The 21001-nt window shown below is 37.2% G+C and overlaps 1 protein-coding gene across 1 annotated transcript in view; it reads right to left on the bottom strand.

The window, feature by feature from the left end:
* Positions 1–18925, bottom strand: part of Rala (RAS like proto-oncogene A) — a 64566-nt gene extending 45641 nt beyond the window's left edge. The window contains exon 1 of the mRNA XM_047562029.1: positions 18792–18925. The gene's annotated coding sequence lies outside the window, so the exon portion shown is untranslated. The remainder of the gene's footprint in view (positions 1–18791) is intronic.
* Positions 18926–21001: the final 2076 nt, after the last annotated feature.

Raw genomic sequence — 21001 nt, 5'->3', positions numbered from 1 at the left:
AATTGAGGACACCACCATACCAGACTGGGTCATTCTAGGAATGATGTTAATCCAGGAGAATCTGCTTCCAAGATGTTTCACTCATGTGGCTATTGGTAGACTTCATTTCCTTACCATGTGAGCCTCTACACTAGGCTGCATAAATGTCTTCATAATGTGACAGTGGACTTCCTCCAGATTGAATGATCCATTAGAGCAAGACAGAAGTTGCAATGGCTCTTATGACATAGCCTTGAAAATTACACATTTACCCAATACCCTTCTGATTCCACAGGTCAGTCCCATTCATTGTGAAATGAACCATACAAGGGTATGAACATTGCAAAGCAAATCTTTGGTGAGCAACTTGAAGCATGACTACCACAAAGAACTTTGCATAGAAAATTATGAAACTTCTAAGAAACTTAAAAGACCTAAATAATTCTTTAGGTCATATTTATGTATTAGAACACTCACTACTATAAAAACATCACTGCTCCCCAAATTTATATACAGATTCAACAGAACCCAATAAAAACTCTAGCAGGGGGTTGGTGGAAACTGCCAAGCTGATTTTGCAATTTAGTAAGGTTAAACAATCTTGAAGAATAGCATCAAAGTATGCCGGGGCTGACAAACTAGGATAGTTTTTGTAAATAAAGTTTTTATTGGGACACAGTTGGTCTCATTTGCATGCACATTTTCTAAAGCTACTTCCTAATACAATAGTACTTCTTAGAACAATAGCAGACATGAGTAGTTGGAACAAAGATGAAACAAACTGTAAAGCCTAAAATATTTACTATCTGGATGCTGAGGAAGTAGCTCAGTGATAGAGTGTTTGCCTAGCATGAATGAGGCCTCAAGTTCAATCCCATCACTAAAATAATTTAAAAAATTTACTATTTGACTTTTAAGAAACTATCTGCTGATCCTTGCTCTATTGGTTACCAAGACTTCTTATAAAGTTATAGGAATTAAGACAGTTTGGTATAAGTACATGGATAAAGGAGGAGTTGGAAGGCTTTTTCTGTTGTAAATGTAAATTTGTAAAATATATCCCCTTTAAAAGATAACCTTACCCAAACACCAAATTGAAAATTGACTTCTAATTTGTCTAAATTTTCCAGTTTCACTGGATTTTGAATATATATTTATTAACAATACAAAACAAAAAAGAACATATTTTGATAAGTCTTAAAAGAACTGATGGACCTCAAGTAAAATGAAACTTAGCAAGCCAAATTTCATAAAAATCTGTGCTTAACTATTTGACAAAATTGAAAACTGAGGATGATCATTGTTAAGGAAACCGCTAACAACATAATTCTCCCATTCTATCTTTATATATTTTATGTGGCATCCCTTCAACTATGATGACCAGTAAAACAAATATAAACAGACAGAACCTAAAATGAGGCCTTTTAATTACTGTATCATAAAGTGTTACCTTTCATTAGAATGAAGAAGACTCCATGTAAGCAGAGATTTTGTACGCTCTGCTGTATATTCAGCACATGAAAGAGGGTCTAGATAATTATGCTGTATGAAGGAAGCAGGAGTTTCAAAAGTTGTATAATCAAAAAAATGAGAGATTACACTCTATTATGATCTATCAAAATGTATAAATGTATACTAGTGTCATGTACAACTAATTAGAATAAAATAAAAATTTCAAAAAGTTGTAATAAAAAGCACTTTCAGTTACATTATTTTCAAAAAACAACGTTTTAGTGCTAATGCACTGTTTTTATACCACTAAAAATAAAACATTAAGTTTTACAATTATTTAAATATTATTTATGTATTTATTTTTATTGGTACATTATATTATACATAATGTAGGCCTCTCATTATTTTCTAATTTATACTTCATGGTTTATAATGGACATCACGTAACTGCACAGCAATACATGGGTAAGACCAAAAAGTAAATATACCCATGGAGGTTCTGCAGTTAAGTATTAATGGCATTCATGACCATGAAGAGATTATGCCTCTGCAGCAGAGATACTCAAAATGAACTAGTTCATGATTAGAAGAAAACAAATTTAAGAAAACACCGAGACTTAGAAACTTTTAGAGGAACTTGACAGTAATTTTTATGCGTTCAATTTAATTAAAAAGTAGGCTTGTTTTGTGTCTTTGTAATGTTCTGTCCTTATGAAACTCATTTTTGTTATATTTTACAAAAGCATCAGTCTTCCAAGTAATGAAAATTTAAATAATACTTCACCAGAGATTATTTCAGGCAGCACTATTGCAGAGAACAGTCAAAAGACTGTCTAAAGGCAGATCAGATCAAAAAGCTTCTTAAAATTTTTTCAGTGATTCCCCAATAGTCTTGAGATAAAGTCTGCCCACAGCCCTCTGAAGCCTCTCCTATCAAGCTCTTTTTCCTTTCCTCTCTGAATTCCTTAGGAGTACAATATATTCACTCTAAATTCATATCATGTATTCTCAGTCCTGAACACTCAGTGTCCACTAAACGTGATACATCTCATTACCAAATTCCTACTCATTCTCCTTGTGGTCACTTTTGGAAAGCTTTAACTGTTCCTTAAGTTTAGGATAAGTGCCTGGCATATATTAGGTGTTTATTCATTTAACAGACATTTAATTAAACAAGATCTATTCTCATGTCACCACAACATACTGTTTCTAACACAAGGCTCAATGCTCCTATTCAAAACTTATGCATGACTGATAATAAATGGACATCTAGTAGCTTCAAATATTAAAGAACAAACTATAATGTCTGAACAAAACAAAACAAAAACAAACCTCAATTACTATCACTCTTCCCTTTCTCATTTAATTTACAAGGCCACAACTGTCAATTCATCTCGGTTTGAGAATAAAGAAAACAACTATTAATGACAACTTCCATATAACTGACTTAAAAGGTAACATCCTTTCTGAATTCCTGGGCCCTTACTTCTCACACTGTGACACAAATTTGCAGTACAGGTTTATGGGCTATTATAACAAAAATAAGCCACAAAAAGGAAACTGCCTGACTGGGCCAGGGGTGAAATTTTCCAGATTTTTATTAAAATTGCACATGTTCAGTCTAATTAAAAAGTAGGCTTGTTTTGTGTCTTAATGAAATTTGACTTGCTAATTTTCATTTTACTTGAGATCAGTTCTTTAAGACTCATCAAAATATGTTCTTTTTTGTTTTGTATTGTTAATAATTAAGTTCAAAATCCAGTGAAACTGGAAAATTTCACCACTGGCCCAATCGTTTTAATGTAAATAACAGTCTTTTATACTGACATTGAGTTGAAAAACAAATGAGTACACAAAAATGAGTTCTGAACTCAAATGATGTTATAATTATAACCCCAATGTTTTAAACCAAAAGCACTTTTCACTTTTAAGATCTAAGAAAATCAATGCAAAGTTTGCATGATACTTCTTAATCCACTGATGTACAGAAATAGCAAAAAGTAATTTACAAGCTGGATCTGGGTTTCCTATACACTGCACAAATCTGTGATATGAATACATGTGTTCTATTTTGCCCCCACCAAAAAAATTTTTAATATGAAGTTACTAAAATCTCACTAAAAGCACAGATAAGCTTACTATTTTATAATCTCAACAACAATGATGCTCTGATAATGATTACTTCTAGGTTTTAAACAATGAAAAAGGTAGTATAAGTTTTCTGGACTGTATATTTTAACTAATCTTTTCTGGCTAAAAAACAAATTGTCAGTATCTGCATCATTGATTTAAATATTAATAAAATTAGTTTACAACCATAAAAATAAAGGGCAATACTCTATTTGACCATTTATGGCAAAACTGCACTAAATGAACAGTGGGTTTTGGAAGAAATGAGATGAAAGAAAATTTCTGGAGTAATACAATCTTATTCTTTTCATTCTGAATCCAAAAGAAAGCAACTGCTAACCAGATTGTTTAATGAGTACACACGAACATTTTTATATGAAAAAGTAATTTCTTTTACTGAGGGTAACAGCATTCACTAAATACTTAAAAACTGGTAACAACAGAAATGGACCAAAACATGCTATTACAGAGAAGTCAAACTAGGATAAACCTAAACACATCTAAGATGGGAAAATCTTGGTTTTCCAAGGTTCTAATTTAAGCAAGGTAATAATAAATGATTCATTACCTCTCTAATAGTCATGAATACCTAATGTTTACCAAGTATCCTCTTAATATACACTCATTAAAAACCGATAACCATGAGAATTTTCCAACACGACCACAGTTAATGGGAGACAATTTAGTGGCCAGAAGCAATACTCAGGTAGTGTTTTAATTTTCAAGTTGTATTACTTTTTTAACAGATACACAGAAATATAAAAAATGTACCTATAGATGGGGTACCACATTATGTTTTGATATGCATGTACACTGCAGAATGTTTAAAGTAGGCGAAAACATATTTATCATTTCGTTATGCTAAAAACTTTCAAAATCCCTCCTTTGAACTTTTGGAAATGTATAGTACATTACTGTTATCCACAGTCACCTTACTGTGAAATAGCACACTGAGTTGTATTCAACAAAGTTTATGAGTTCGGAATTTTATCTGTCACACAAATCATCAATTTAACAGAATAATTCTTTTAAAAAATTCTTGATGATTCAAAATCATTATGATCAACTGTAATCCTCTTCTTAGAGGCTATTATGTATTCAAGGCAATTTTCCTTGGATTAAGAACCCTAGAATGGAACTCTGAATTCTTCAATTGGCATTTTATAGTCTTTCCGCCTCTTGCTTCCTTTTCTTAAGTTGTTCCTCACTGTTCACTACAGCCTATCTGCCTGCCCTCAGCAGCATCCCACCCACCTTCCACCCCACCCAATGTCTGGAAGTCAACTACATGAGACTTACACTCTTAGAAAGTACAAAGTACGAGTTAAGTAGGTTCTGGATGAAGGTCAAATATTCTCCTGAGCATCAGATGCATGGCAGCCTTTAGTAGCATTTCTTTCTTTTATTTGGGTACTGGGGACTAAACCCAAGACTCGGCATGCTAGGCAAGAGCTCTATCACTGAATTACATCCCCAGGCTGCACCTTGCTATTTCTAATTTGGATGCTCTAAAAGTGTCCTTGGTTTTCAGATTTTTGGTTTTTTAGACTTCACTTCCTAATTCTTAATGGTGCAGTCTTAAGTTTCCTTATCTTCTTCTTCACAGAGTTGTGGGAGATAATTAAATGGAAACTATGAATCTGAAATTATTTACAGCACAGATTGTTCACAGAAGGACTCTACGAATTTCAGTAAATTCCTCCTTCCTTTTCATGTGTGGTTCATATTTAAGCTATAAAACCTGAACTCCAAATAAGTGAATGTTACTGCATTGTTTTTAGAAGGTTATGATTAGGATGGTTAAAATTAAAGAAATAAAGGATGTGTGACCTGAACTTGTGTACCACTTGGGAAGCCAGCAGGAGAGTTTTATGACTGCTAGCTTCCATTATTTGAATAAAGGTATACATTATACAATTGTTCACAATTCTGTCACCATATGTACCGTTTAACTTGTGCCCAAAATATGTTTGTATACTAAGTGCTGTTCCAGATAGCAAAACAAGGAAGAAGTTACAAGATAATACATCTTAGTTCAAAACAAGGACAGATTTTTAAATGTAAGTACCCAAAAATGAAGATTTCCATACCATCATTACAAGTATTTGGAATGGAGAGGGTTGGGGATGTAGCTCAGTGGTTAAGTGCTTGTCTAGCACATGCAAGGCCCTGGTTTCAATCACTAGCACCACGAAAGAATGGCTAATGCTGGATAGCTTTGAGATTTATAGGAAGGGTGTGAAGAAAATGGGAATTTCTCATCCCAAATATGTTCTGACATAAAATTATTTCTGAGCTGAAGGCAACTGAGAGGTAGCAAACCAAGGAACAAACCCCCTCATTCTGAATTCTGAAGACAAGACATAAATTCTCCTTTACTGGAGACAACGCTGGTCTCCACCAGGGGAATCTGCAAACTAGTCTTACTCCATTAGTTTCCTCCCATACATTTATATTCTCACAGATTCCTGCATTTGGAAGCTTAAAACCCTTTCTTTTGTCTTATCATTTCTCCACAAATTTATTCTTCTTTGTTGAAGATGCTATATAAGCCAGAGTTCTGAGCCATTGCTTTGAGCTATTTTTCACTGGAGTTTGTCCTATATGATATGCACTGTCTTTAGTTTTAGGGGTCTACACCAATGAAGAAGTAAAATGGGTAGAAGTGTTCTGTAGCTCTTTGGTGAAAGAATATACTAGATGATCTTTTAAGATCTGTACCATCTCTGAAAGATGATGTGTTATTCAGACAATCCAAGACCAGAAATTTTCATTTCTGTACTAATTTTCATGCTGAAAATAAATTCTGAAGGATACTATATGGAAGAAATGCAAGATTTAAACTCATGATCAAATTTAAATTCATGATCAGCTACATGAATAAACACCAATTATTTATACCCATTAAGGGCTCAGATAAGAAACAGATGAAAAAAAATTTTATTCCTTTTTAAGCAGAAAAAATTATAACTACATCAATAGCACCATCACCATTGCTGTACACATCACACACCCAGTGTAATGAAAAGGAACTGGGAACTATTCTTACTTTTTAAAACATCACTTCAGAGATGAATCATATAACATATGGACACTGACAGAGCTTGGGAATCCAAGTTAAGTAAATGAAGAGGGGAAGCAAACTAATTATAAAAAATTGATTTCAGCAATCTGTAGGAATGTAGGAACTCCAAGACAGTTGGATATAAACCCCACTCAAAAGTTAAAGACAATTACATAAAAGAATGCCAATGAAAAGTGGGCATAGGGGTCAGTCACAATTATCAAGTTGTTATTGTTCTTAATGTAGGCACCCTTACCTCCTTGGGAGGTAGTAAAGGGTATGTGGTATGTTTTACCTGAAATCAAGTACCACATGTGTTTTTTAGATAAGAAAACAGTGCTACTAGTCAAGTCTGATTTAAAGTTAAAATTAATAGGCAGCAAACATGATTTTTAAAAATTATTCCAGATACAACCTTCTATTTGTTACTTTTGGCTCATTCTCATTGGGAAAAAATGATGAATACCCTAAAGAAGCAGACATGATGTGTCTGCCTAGCATCTCTTTCTCTAGAGGAACTATCCACGCCTTACTCCAACAGGACTAAACCCGTATGCTCCATCTCACTGAAAAGCAAGGCAAGAGACCAAGGTTGCCCTGAGTACAATATTCCTTGGGTTTTTCTGGTAGGTTAGTGAAGAAGACTGACTCTCTCTAATGAGTTTGGGAAGAACAGAATCTGGAGATGAAGATGACCAAGTTCCCTGACCACAGGAAGAATCTGCCAGTAAAAATAAAGAAGGGAGCAGATAAAGGGGGAGAATGTTTTAAAACTAGCTTATGGTAATGGTTACACAATTAATTCAGTAGTTACTAAAAATCACTGTAAACCTGAAATGGGAAAATTTTATGTATAATTTATATCTCAAAAAAGTTTACTGTGAGATCAGGATATGGCTCTGTGGTAAAGAGTGCCAGCTTAGCATGTATAAGGTCCTTGGTTCAAACCCTACAACACAAACACACACCACAAAAGATAAAGAAGGAAAAAAAAGTTCATTAGACTAAAGAGGAAACAATAAGCAAATAGAAATCCTTCAGTGAATACTGAAAGTGGTTCAGGGGATAGCTATTAGAAACATTTTATTAAATGTTTTTAACTGCAGGCATGGCAGTGGTAGAGTGCTTGCCTAGTATGTGCAAAGTCTTGGGGTAGATCCCCAGCACAACTAATAAGCAAACAAACTAGGAGACAACCGGGAAACCTGAATTTGGGATTAGATACTAGAAAATATGATGAAATTATTACCAATTTTCTAAAGTGTTACAATAATGGTATGGTTATGCAGGACAATGTCTTTATTCTCAGAAGATGTAAGCTGAAGAACACAGAGATAAAGTTTCCCCAACTTTCAAATAGCCCAAAAAATAAAAGCTTCTATCCTTAGAGAGAAAAAGTAAAAGTGGCAAAATGATAATTGATGACTGGTGAATATGGGTGTAGGGCTTGTCGGCATCTAATGCACTGCTCTTCTGTAGGTTTGAAATGCTTCAAAATAAAAAGCTGGAGGAAAATATCATTCCCATTTTAAACTGTAACCAAATATAAAAGAAATCACTAATGCAGTTTTCTGCATTACAAAAAGGGACACATAGTTGATGTATAAATAGTCAACTTCAATTTATGATTATGTTAACATAGAGAAACTAACAGAACAAATGAGAACTGAAAGTATAAAATAAATTATGTAGAGATTAAATAAGTTAAAACTTTATGGAAATGTTCTTGTGAACAAATACTTTGTAAAATGTCATTTAAATCAAAGCAACACAGTTATTAATTGGTTCAGGAAATCTTAAAGTTGTAGGTATGACCAAAATAAGACTGTTGAATGAAGGTCAATAAATTTTCCCATCAAGAACACCCATCTCACCTATACCTCTTGGTCTATAAAAAGATCAAATGAGATGATGTATACAAAAGTGCTAAGTTTCCATTAAAAAAAAAAAAAATCTAGTCATACTCTGTACTAGGTTGTACATGGTTCAATGAAACTTACATCATTTTTGGTTATTCTGGTTATAACTGGTGCTCCTCAATTTTGTAGTCAACATTATGCTAACAATTCACTTAAAGACATCGTTAGTGTTCATTATAAATAATTCTCCTTCATTACTCTTAGACATTTTGTCTTATTACTTGTTTCTAACAATGTACTTACAACAACATTAAGTTTAGCAGTTTGAACCCATTAAACATACCAAGAGAAAACAAATCTTGTTAATTAACCAAAGCAAAGTTTACCTAGAAGTTGAAATGAAGTCACATTTATAGTTTCTGTAATAAAGAAAGTGTTCTTGGCACTAGTTTCTGTAATAAAGAAAGTGTTCTTGGCACTAGATCTCAAACTAAATTACCTAAGAAGAAAAAGATACAATATGCTAAATATAAACTATTTTGTATACACAGGACAGCCAAGACAAGTAACTCAGAAGATGACAGAAGACAGAAATCATACCCACTAGCATCACTATAATAAAAAGGATGGACAATTGAAGTGTTGGTAAGATGTGAAAAAAATAGGAACACAGATCACTGCTGGTTCTTCTGTATCTTCATCAAATGGTACAGTTGCTTTGGCAGGTTCTCCAAATGTGAAACAGAGTTATCATATGACCCAGAAATTCTACTCCTAGATGTACATCCAAGAGAAATAAAAACATGTCCATGAAAAATCACATACATCAATGTTCATGGCAACATTATTCAATATAAGTAAAAAGGAAGAAACACCCAAATGTCCAGAGATGGATGAATGGGTAAACAAAATATGGCATATCCATACAATGGAACATAATTCAGTCATAAAAAAAAAAAAAAAAAAAAAAAAAATGGAGTACTGAAGCCAGGCATGGTGGCAGAGGCTAAGGAAAGAGGACTGCAAGTTCAAAGCCAACCTGGGCAATTTAGCAATTTAGTGAGACACTAAAAAACAAGGGGCTGGGCATGTGGCTTGGTGGTTAAGTGCCACTGAGTTCAATCCCTGGTACCAAGTAAATAAATATATAGAGTATTCACACATGCTACAACATTGTTAATCCTTAAAAACATTATGCTGAATCAAAACAGCCAGACAGAAAAGTCCACATATTGTATGACTCTATTTATGAAATCCTAAAATGTCTAGAATATGCAAATCTGATAGGAAGTCAATTTAGTAGTTGGTTGGGGTAGGAAAAATCTGGAGTGATGACTAGTGAGCATGGCTTTCTTCTGGAGGGAGTAATGAAGTGTTCAGGATTAGATAGAGGTAATGGCTGTACAACTTGTGACTATACCAAAAACCAATTTTAAAGGGTGAATTTTATAGTATGTGAATTATATCTCAATAAATGTTATTTAAAAAATTAGCCCCTTCACTGGAAAAAAAAAGAACAAAAAAAAAAAAAAGAGACAATTTATGGAAAACAAAATACAAAAAAAAAAAAAAAAAAAAAAAAAAAAAAAAAACCAATGACTGAACAAAAGTTTGAACAGTTGTTACCAGATAAATATAAGCTTTAAAACAATGACAAGACTGGATTTTACGAAATGAGCCAAAGCAAAGGATAGGGAGATATAAGCAGAGCAAATGATTGAGTTTTATTTTATTCTTAGCAAAAAAAACTACTAAAACCTACAAGCAGCAAATAAGAATAAATGAAGTAACAGGAAGAGAGAATAATAAGAGCTGTAATATGTAGACAGGAAAAATAAGGAGACTTTGGAGACTAAAAGGGCAGTTACCAATTAACCAAGCATTAAGTGAAAGGGGATGGTGTCTCAGAAACCTAAGTCCTCAGGATGGAGACTTTCTTTCACAGACTACATGACTCAGGCAAAAAGATGAGGGGAGTCAGATTTCCTCAGACTAAAAATGCAAGGGTGAGAAGAAGGAAATAAGACAAAAAAGAGGAAACAAAACATCACTCTCCAAGTTCTGCCACTGGAGGGCTGGGGAGATAGCTGTCGGTAGAGTGCTTGCCTTGCATGCACAAGGCCCTGGGTTCGATCCCCAGCACCACAAAAAAAACAACAAAAAAAAAACCAAGTCCTGCCACTGGAATGGCAACATGTACCAGAGGACCAGATTGTCATATCTCTAAGGTAGAAAGTCCCTAAACACCCACCCCAAGAATAAATATCATGCCAGTGAGACAGCAAGTCTCAAAGAGAAAAAGGCTACTTGGGGTCACAGGAATGACAGGGGAGAGAGTGCTGCCCATAGACCAAAGGTACTCAGCTGAGTGAGAGCTTATGCACCTCAGGGGAAGAAGAAATTATAACTACACCAACTGCTAGCATGCCTGTGGCAGAAAGATGGACAATAGGTCATCGGCGGCATTGTTGAAGTTCTAGGGAGGAGTTCTATAACATAAGGTCAAAAAATTAATAAAAGTCATACCACCCAGCACTCCTGGGAGAGGAAAGATTCAGAATGACAGCAGGTTATGGACTGAGAGTTCATCCACAGACCCACATAATCTTGAAATTTTAAGAATCTTCAGAAAATATGTAACTTGAACTTTCTGGATAAATTTGATGGCAATGAAATTAAAACATTCTCCAGGCTGGAGCACTGGTGTGTGTCCACCACTGCCAGGTAGATGACATGTGTGCAGGTTCTTAAGTCAACACCTGATTTCACAGTAACACAGCATTCCAGCCAGAGGAATGAGTCTGCATACACAAATTTTGGAGAAAGAACTGCCTTTAATTTTGTGAAGGTTTTTACTATTCATCATCTCACCTTATTCTCATACCACTCTTTTTTTTTTTTTTTTGGTGGTGCTGGGGATTGAACCCAGGGCCTTGTGCTTGGAAGAACTGCCTTAAAGCTTGATGATTTAGGTTCTACAATCTTGTCCATAACCACCCCATAGCCATGTATTTTATTTTAAGCCATCTCCTCTGGATAAATTCATCTAACAGCAAACCTGCTTTGCCATATGCCCAAGAGACCCAAGAACCCAACACAGAACCATTACAAGTGAGCCTAATTCACCTGCAAAGCACAGAGAGCCTAGAAGAGAACCTCCACATTTTCAAAGCTGTAGCCTAAAAGGGAAAAGGACATAACTTTGTGGCATTCATGACTATCTGGCCAGAAATGACAACAAAGTCCAGAAGAAGCAGGAAGAAAACTCAGGACTGTGATATGAACTATGAAACCACAGAACAGTCTTTACCTTGCTTTACCAGTGGGAGGCGGAGGCAGGAGAATCACAAATTGGAGGCTAGCTTGGGCAACTTAGTGAGACCCTGTCTCAGAATAAAAATGAAAAGGACTGGGTATAGCTCAGTGGTAGAATTTCCCTGGGTTCAATTCCCAGTTCTGCAAAAAAGAAAAAAAGAGAGAAAGACAGTGAATGAAGGACTGTAATCTGTGAAAGACATATCCATAGCTAAAATTAATATCTAGATACAAATGTATGCATATGTATATTCCACAAAGAATTGGATTTGCAATGAAGCAATTAGCATCTCTATTAAAGACACTGTTACACTACTACTTAATACAATCCTGGAAATATCAGTCAATATAATTAGATAAGATAAACAGAGGTATAACCATTGAAAAGGAAGGGGGAAAAAAATCCCCTCTATTTACAGATGACATGATAGAATATCTGGAAAGCCTAAGAGAAGCAATGATAAAAGTAACTTAAATATTTGGTAAGGTAGCAGCAAAACATATAAAAATCAGTATTTATATATATGCATAACCATCTAAAAGATTTAATTGATAAGAAAACTTTAAAACAACAACACACAATAAAATACTTAGGAATTAACTTAAGACATAATCAATAGAGCATGTTGGCACATGCCTGTAATCCCAGCTACTAGGGAGCCTGAGGCAAGAGGCAAGTTCAAGGATGGCCTTGGCAATTAATAAAAAGGATTGGGATGTGGCTCAATGATAGAATGCCCCTGGATTCAATCCCCAGTACTGAGGAAAGGAAAAAAGAAATGTTTCAAACTTATATGAAGAAAACTATAAGTCATTCCTCAAAGACACAAAAGTAGACTTAAGAAAATAAAGACAAGGCTTGTTCTAGGTTAAGATGTCTCAACACTATCTAGATGTTAATTCTAAGTTAAATTTTAAGTTTTTGATGCAATCCCAATAAAAAGAGCAATGAGTTTTTTTTTTTTAAATAGAGTTAAGACAACTTGAATCTAAAAGTCATATGGAAAAATAAAATATATAAGAGGAGTCAGGAAAACACTGAAGAGGAGGTACCATAAAGGGGGAATGCCCATACCAGGTAACATACTACAATAAAACTACTAAGCTTCTATGTACTAAAACATTCTACAACACTGCTATGATGAAAACAATATGATATTGGTACATGGATGGTCAGACAATTCAACAGAATAAAATACACCCAACTACATACAATATGTGACAAATGGGGTAAAGATTACTTTTTAGTAATTAATGGAACTGACAGCCTGTTGGAAAATGACACATTAGATCCACCACACATAGAAATATATACCAAATGGAACTAAATGTGAAAAATGAAGCTTCATGAGTATTAGAAAAAAGCATGTGTGAACTGCTCTATAACCTGAGGTTAGAAAAAGATTTTCTAACTATGACTAGAACTCCAGATGTAGTAAATTTAAGGTTAACATATTTGACTAAGTAAAACACACATTTATGTGATATAAAACAGCACAAGCGATACCAAAGATGACTGGGCAAAACATTTACAACATATACCAAAGTTAAATACCTAATATTCTTGTTATGGTTTAAATGTGAGGTGTCCCCCAAAAGCTCACGTGTGAGACAATGCAATAAAGTGTAGAGAGGAAATGATCAGGTTATGAGAGCTTTTAACCTAATCAGTGTATTTACAGCCTGATAGGGATTACCTGGTGGTGACTGTAGGCAGGCAGGGTGTAGCTAGCAGTGGTGTGTCATTGGGGGTGTGCCTTTGGGGTTTATATTTTATCTCTGTTAAAAGAGAGTAGTCTCTTTGCTTCCTGATTATCATGTTCTGAGCTGCTTTCCTCAGTCCTGCCTCACCTTGGGCCCAGAGCAACTAGTCAGCTGTCTAGGACTGAAACCACTGAAACCAGGAACACCAAATAAACTTTTCCCCCTCTAAAACTGTTCTCAAGTCTTTTTATCACAGTGGTGAAAAAGATGACTGAAACAATTCTTTAATACAAAGAACTCTGAAAAGTTGAGAGGGAGAAAAAAACGTCCAAACTATCAAAATATCATACAGAAGGTAGGCAAATAACATACACAATTAATACTAAGAAATATTAAAATGATCCTTAAACTTATAAAAAAAATGCTTAATTCACTTGTAATAAGAGAAATACTAATAAAAACTGCACTGAGATAACATTTCTTACCCACTAGACTGGCAAAAATTCAAAAGATGACAGTATACTTTTTTGGTGAGGCGCTGGGGAACAGGCACTCATACACTACTGGTGGGAATGCAAAGTAGTACAATCCCACAGGGAGAAGTATCTGGCAATATCAACAAATCTACATATGCATTTATCTTGAAGATTTACTTCCAACAATACAAAGATTTTAGGATTAAAAAACTTTTAATCCTAAAATCATTATAATTTAACAAAATATTGGAAATTACTTAAATGTCCAAGTACCACACTGGTTGGAAAAAAAAAAATCATGATATATACAATGGACTACTATGTGATTCCTATAATGAAAGTTATTTAGGTTTATGTATATTATTTTCTCAAACAGTTACTATTAGGCAAATACTTATTAAGTTACTTGGATCTAACCATTCAATAAATTGAACTGTTAGGTGTTTCTTTTCTTTTGCCACCTGCCCCCCATTTTAGGGATTGAACCCAGGGGCACTCTACCACTGAGCTACAACCCTAGTCCTTTTTATTTTGAGACAGGGTCTTGCCAAGTTGCTTAAGGCCTTGCTAAATTGCCTAGGTTGGTCTTGAACTTGCAATCCTCCTGCCTAAACCTCCTAAATCACTGGGATTACAGGCATGTGCACACAAGTTGGAATTTCTGATAAAGGACTATGAAGGTCTTTAAGACAGAAGAAAAGAAGTCGTGTTTGTGTAGTTATGAGGTTACTATGAACTGAGGTCAATAAAATTTACAGTATACTAATGAAGGTACTCTCCTTAGTGTAGTAAGTACTGGAACAGATGTCATGCCAACACACAAGAGAAGCAACAAGCCCAGTCTCCAAGCTGTTTTTTGTTTTGTTTTGTTTGTTTGAGGGATGGGGTCCAGAGAAAAGAACCTGATCAAGATACAAATTTTGGAGACGTGTAACCTAAATGGAGTCTGAAGAACCAGTAGGAATATAATAGATTGGGGGAAGGAAAGGATTCCAGGGAGAGGAAATGAGAGAATAAGTAAACACTAACTCTCCTGGAGCTCAGTATTGCTAGAACTGAGTATCATGAAAGAAAGGAAGTTAGAGAGCTAGTTAGGTGAGGAGTACAACTGGAAGGTTTTGTATACATGATTGAGGATAAAAGGAATTTGCATTGTATTAATGGGCAAAAAGAATCCACAAAAGAATTTTAAGCAGGGAAGTGCCATGTTTATTCTAAACAAGTGCAAAAAAAAAAAAAAAAAAGATTAGAGTGTAGTCAACCACAGGCTAAAAGGCAGCTGCAGTAATCTAGACTAAATCTAGACAGGGTAGCTATATTAAACCATTGGCAAGTCAGTGTGGCAACCACCATTTTCAATGGTGGTTAATGGACTAGCTAATGGACTGCATAAAAAGATTCTGTGGCTTAGATGACCACAATAACAATCTTTGCGGAAATGGTAATCTTTGCCCCATCTTCAGAATGCATCTGAGAGTCAGTCATTGCATACTCTTGTTGAGTTTTACTATCCAAAATGACATTGTCAAACACTGATCCTTAGTTTCAAAATTGAGTTCAGCAATTGAAATTGGATCCCAGACTTGGAGATTATGTGTGACAAATATTTTGTCTACTGCACCTAATACAGGATATTAGTTGTGAAAGCCTTTGAGAGAGTATCATAATATTTTATAGAAGCTTACTTTTCTTGATTTGTACAGACTATTCTCTTGATTTTGAGGAAATAAGCTTTGCTTTCATGTATAATTAAATTGAAGTCGCAACATTGTTCTAAATTTCACTCACACAGCTTTTAAAAATTCAGTTTTAATTTCATTTTATATAAATATATGTATGGAAACCAAATTGTTTTGAATGCAATAAAGGTAGAAAAAGGTGTCTAAGAAAAAAAAATAGCTGTTACTTATGTGAGCTAGGTAATGTATGAGCTGTTTTTTACTTAGAGCTTTGTCTTCTTTTTTAAAACCAAAAAATGATCACATTCTTCAAATTAAGTCCATTTGAAAATTCATTTTTAAAAAAGTACCCAGGCTTGAAAAAAGTGAAGAGAATTCTACTAGCACTGAATAGCAATTAGACCCTTAAAAAAGTTTTAAAACTTGTAAGCTTCCATACCAATGCCAAAGAGAAAATAATTTATGGTCTCAAGTGGTAGAAACAGACTTAGCACACCTCTGCTCCTTTTATATATATAAAATTTTTGCTACTGTCCCATTAGTGGAAGAAAAAACTAGAAAACAATATGATGTCAAGGACAGGTCACAACAAATAGGTTTACGGTACTCCCCTCAAACAAGGACTGTAAATAGTAATTAAAAACCAGAGCTGAGTTCCTAATACTCTATCAGAATTCCAATAAGAACAATGCCCAGATATTTTTCATCATGGCACACAAACTGTATGTGTGGGCACAATAACACTGTATTTATAGGTATATTGGAGACAGAACTGTTATTATCAAGAGGGTTGTTGAATTAAGGGAAATCTAAACTCTATACAGTATACAGTAGTAATGCTGCTGAGATAAGAAATTGCAGGCTCCTTTCTCTATATTCTGAGAATTAAAATGTTTTATAAAATGATAAAAATCATTACTTGTCTCTATCCCTTTAAAATCACAATCTTTTCCCTCACTAACATTCACAGTTTTTTATTCTAGTATTTCAAAAGTGATTGTTCTTGTCACTCATTTACAAAAGAATACAAGTGCATAATTACACTGATAGGCCCACATATAAGAAGTGACTCTGGTATATTCATTCATGTTCTGTAGAAGCTAAGCTTGGAAAACCAGTGCAAGACCATCACCAGATACTTGGAGAGGAAAAGACATTGGCACCTTGATCCTATTTGGATCACCTTAAAGTAAAAATAATCCATCTGCAAGGAAAAACAAAAACAAAAACTTCCCTCATAAATGATAGACAAGATTCTTTCCTATAATTAGTGTGGTTCTTTTCCCCTGAAAGCCATGCAAAAAAAAGTGCTGTAATGAAGCACTGCTTCAAAATAAATGATACAGATGACTGCACACTCAGCAGATACTAGAGAACAGCATCTGGATCTCAGAACAGAAATGTGAAAATGGCTATTGGTAAATCATATCAAGGTCATATCAGGATGTCAGAGGATTTCACATATCCATGGGAAGAATGAGGTACTAAAAGCAATTCAGTGATGCATCACAATTTCCAAACTGTATTAACTCCCAATTTCCTCTCTTTGATTAAGGTAGGGTATGGGTATTGCCTCCAAAGATAAATTTACAGCCTATTGCCAGGAAATCTCTTTCTGCTGACGTGGATAGGCCCAAGAAGTAAACACTTAACACTACTAGAATACAAGTTATATTGCCTAATCATAATCCCCCAAATATAACTTTAACCTTTCAGGGGAAGACTGAGTATTGGAAGGTAAAGAATTCTTTCTGAATTGTTCTTTGATGAAAAACAACGACAAAGTAAAGTCTGTATGTGACAAGAACCTGAAATGAACAAAACAAAACAAAAAATCCTAGTCCAACGAAATAAATGACATCTGGAGGGTGACTGTCAGATCACCTAGGCATTCAATCACTCAGTGAAGAAATGTGTGAAAATCTTCTGTGTTCTAGGCACACTGCTTGGAAACACAGTGATGAGTAAGACATGGCTCCTGCCCTGAAAAATTCAAGGTCTAAAAACAACGTTTTAAGAGTCACAAGAGTCATTTCATAATACCTTATTGAGAGACAAAAACAAGTTAATAAGATACATTTAAATTCATTAAAAAACAAAAGTTAAAAGGAATGCCTTTCACTGTGAAGAGTTTACTAATGAAATCTGTTATCCAATTTTTGGAACATTAAGTTGTAATTTACTTCCAGGAAAGGAATAACTTATGACGTATGTTTTAGAAAGGTTTTTCCAGACACACATTAAACTATTTGTAAATTAGGTGCTTTTCAACTTGACAGGTAGGGCGTGGCACCGGAATTCTCACACTGCTTCAATGACACTCGGATGAGCTCTCACAAGTCTGGACATTCAGGTTTCCGAGAAAAGGCCAGTTAACTCCCTAATTCCCCCTAAACCTTGAAACAACACTGCCACCTCTGAGTGCTGTCACCCCCGCCCACTTACACACACACATACCTAGGCGAAAGCATACAAATCTCATCTTCCACGTCTGGAAATCTTCCAGGAACAAATCACATAAGAAGCATCCCCCCAAAATACCTACATTCTGTTCCTCGTTTAGAGGCTAGGTTATCCTAATATAGGCTAAACCTGTGCAAGAGCCCGAGGCCAGTTATTCCGTTCACAGGGGAGCGTCTAACGACTTCAGCCTAAAAAACCATTCCTTCAACTGGCACAAAACCCTGGCCGAGATGCTTAAAAAGCAACTGCTCTAGTACGGGCAAAGAGTGGAAAGAAAGGGAAGAACAGAGGTGGAGAAAGGAGCAGGGACTGCGGCGGCGGCGATGAGTCCCCTCAGGTCGCGGGCACCGCCCGGGCGGAGACCTCAGCCGCGGGCCAGAGATGCGGGGTGACCTTCCTAAGAGGCCAACTCCGAGCGGCTTCCCGGCGCAGGGGACCTCGCCACAGCCGCCTGGTCTCCGGGCGCACTCGACAGCACATCCGCGAACGCGGCGCCCAGGATTCCAGTCGGGGCTCGCCCCGCACTAGTCCCAGAGCATAACACAGGATGAGCAATCTCGGCAGCGGAACTCTGCGCCTGGGCCTCAGCCCTCTGCCGCCCGGACACACCCCCGCCGTCGCCACCGCGGCCCCAGCCCCACCCGGGGCGGCCCGGGCGGGCATCGCTCACCTGCACCGCGAGCCGGTCCGCCGCCCTGCCAGTTCCCGAAGCCGCTGCTGCGCTAACTCTGGCCGGAGGATACTCGGCCCTTCTTATCTGGAAGGCTCCGCGCAGGGAGCCGCAGAAAGAAGAGTCAGACGAGCGGCGGCAGAGCCTGGGCGGCTGGTGGAGGAGGAGGACTCCGGCACTCCGCTCTGGGGAGATCCACCCTCCTCCTGGCCGCTCTGCAGCAGCAGCCGCAGATCACTTCCGGGGCGCTGGGGAGCGGGGCGGAGCCGGCGGGGGAGAGACTTCCTGTCCGCGGGCGCAGAGGAGGGTAGTCGCTGGTCAGGGCCGGAGAACAATGGCTTGGAGGGCGCCGGCTAGCTTGCCTCCGCCCTCTGCGTGCTAAGGGAGGTCCGGCTGTCTGGGGCGGCTCCACCCTCGGATCTCTGCGCCCGACGAGGTGAAGTCACCTCCCGGGGGTCCGGGAGTGGCCGCGGGCTTCGTGGAGTTCCCGGATCTCGGCGTCGGCGCCGCGACATCCTTGTCTCTCTTCTGGGGACCAGGAAGAGGTTCTTGGGGAGAGTAGGGGAGAGGGAGGCCGCCATCTTGCTTCTAAGTGGCAGCCCCTTCTCCCCAGGCCTGTGAGGGTACAGGCTACTGTGTTCTGTGGCCGGGATTTTCCAGAGTGAATCCAGTGACTTTCCTTATCGCAGGCCGACTCCTAGGAGGTGGGTCAGTTGTCCGCCGTGGCAGGAGGATCTCGGTGGCTGCCCTGGGCTTCATATTTAACTGCTGACTCCAGAGAACTGGCCTCCACGAAGGATCCGTGTGATTCCTTTCAAACTGGGTTCGGGTCCCCTTCGACACTTTAGGTGTGGTGTTGGTAGTCTGTGAGATAATCCTGTGGCTCCACGACAGAGACTTAGTATCTTAAGTTAGGAGTTTCACCAAATCGGTTGCTTTATTTAAGTCCATCCACGGGTTCGAAGTAGATGTTTAGCCCAACATCTGTTAGCTGCCACAGATTCTTATCTCTTGACATTATTTGTTCTCTTATCCTTTCTCTCCCCGCTCCAATTTGAATAATAACTACATGCTTAGCATTACCCATTCAAGGAATGCCCAGTCAAGTGGGCAGACAGACATGAAAGCAAATTATGGTATTCAGAACTTGGTATATCAAGGTATACAGAGGAAAGAACCTCTGACTCTACGTTAAGCTTTTAAAGTTAAATAGGCACTTTCCCAGCATACAAATAGAGGAGATGGCAAATCTGAACAAAAGACATGCAACACAGGGTCAAATAATTGACAAGGATGAGTTATAAGTCTCAATGTGCAAGCGTGGGTCGCTGAAAAAGATGAGGCTTCAGAAGCAGACAAACCAAATCATGAACCCTTTTCCATGTCCTTGTGATGCAATGCAAGAGGAATGACCCTGGACAGATTTACAATTTAAGCTATTCGTTTATTGGTGTAGGGTGAACAGAGTCTCTAGACCAGAAAAGAAAGGTTAAGGACTTGTGTGAGTGGCGTTCAGCATCCAATGGAGATGGAATCCTAAAATATTTAGGAGAGATCAACTGATAATTGATTGCTGTGGGCAGCTAGAGGTTGAGAATGAAGTGGCAATGACGTCGCCTTGTTTTGATCTGATGGAAGGCCAGGATAAAGGTGTATTTCACCAAATTAGATAAGGATGGGTTGGGGGGCTTCTTTTTTGCATAAAATGAAAAATGAGTTCAGTTTTTAACTTTGTGAGTTTGAAATAAGGGTGGCAGCTGCTATATGGTCTAGAGCTCTGGGGAGGAGGTGGGTTGAAGCTAGAAACACTACAGGTTTATTACCATATTCAAGCAGACTGCAGTCTCACTTCATTGAACAGTTTCAAAACCACTTCCCCCCTTTTTCCTTCCTTTACCTGGGAAAGTTTCTGAAATACTGTATTTTTAAAAAAACATCCCCATGTGGTGATTCATGTGCATCCAATGCTTAGACCAATAATCTATGCCTAGTGGCCTAAGGACCATAAAAGGTCAGGTGTACCAGAAACTGAACGTGACAGTGCTAACTCATATACCATCATAAACTCATAAGGTGAAATACGTCTGTATTGATGTTTTAATAAAAGCATTTTAAATTTAATTGGGCACAATGGCACAGCCCTGTAATCCCAGCTCCTTGGGAAACTGGGGCAGGAGGATTGTAAGTTGGAAGCCAACCTGGGCAATTTA

Source organism: Sciurus carolinensis, chromosome 8 (genome assembly GCF_902686445.1).
Source record: "Sciurus carolinensis chromosome 8, mSciCar1.2, whole genome shotgun sequence".
NCBI lineage: Eukaryota > Metazoa > Chordata > Mammalia > Rodentia > Sciuridae > Sciurus > Sciurus carolinensis.
The sequence above is the reverse complement of the archived record's forward strand: the minus strand, read 5'-3'. Positions and strand labels throughout refer to the sequence as shown.